We start from the raw sequence: 341 nt of genomic DNA, 5'->3' as shown, positions 1-341 counted from the left end.
TAATCTTATTTAAAGGAGTATTGACAACTGATTGCTGCTAGAAGAGGAACAGCTGACCCTCCTAAAACAAAGACCTCTAAATAGGGTGACTAGATTCACCAGAAGGGCAAGTAGTGGTGATTGGCTGTGGTGCCAACAACACAGCAGATAGTAGCAGGGATATCAAAGTATAAGGGCTCTAGTCGGGGGGAGGGAGCCTATGGGAGGGTGCTATCTGGGAAGTGGGTGTATAAATAAAAAATAAATAAATAAATAAATCTTCAAAGCATAAAATTTGCTCCTTAATAATTAGTAGATGTGAAAAACATTACCATTGAAATCTTACCTGATGACTTTATATC

General features: G+C 38.4%; 1 protein-coding gene across 2 annotated transcripts in view; it reads left to right on the top strand.

Moving 5' to 3' along the window:
• The window catches only part of Rassf6 (Ras association domain family member 6), a 62,675-nt gene that overhangs the window by 41,014 nt on the left and 21,320 nt on the right, over nucleotides 1-341 (top strand). The window lies entirely within an intron of this gene.

The sequence above is a fragment of the Nannospalax galili genome, unplaced genomic scaffold, assembly GCF_000622305.1.
Source record: "Nannospalax galili isolate Female #2095 unplaced genomic scaffold, S.galili_v1.0 scaffold800, whole genome shotgun sequence".
Taxonomy (NCBI): Eukaryota; Metazoa; Chordata; class Mammalia; order Rodentia; family Spalacidae; genus Nannospalax; species Nannospalax galili.
The sequence above is the reverse complement of the archived record's forward strand: the minus strand, read 5'-3'. Positions and strand labels throughout refer to the sequence as shown.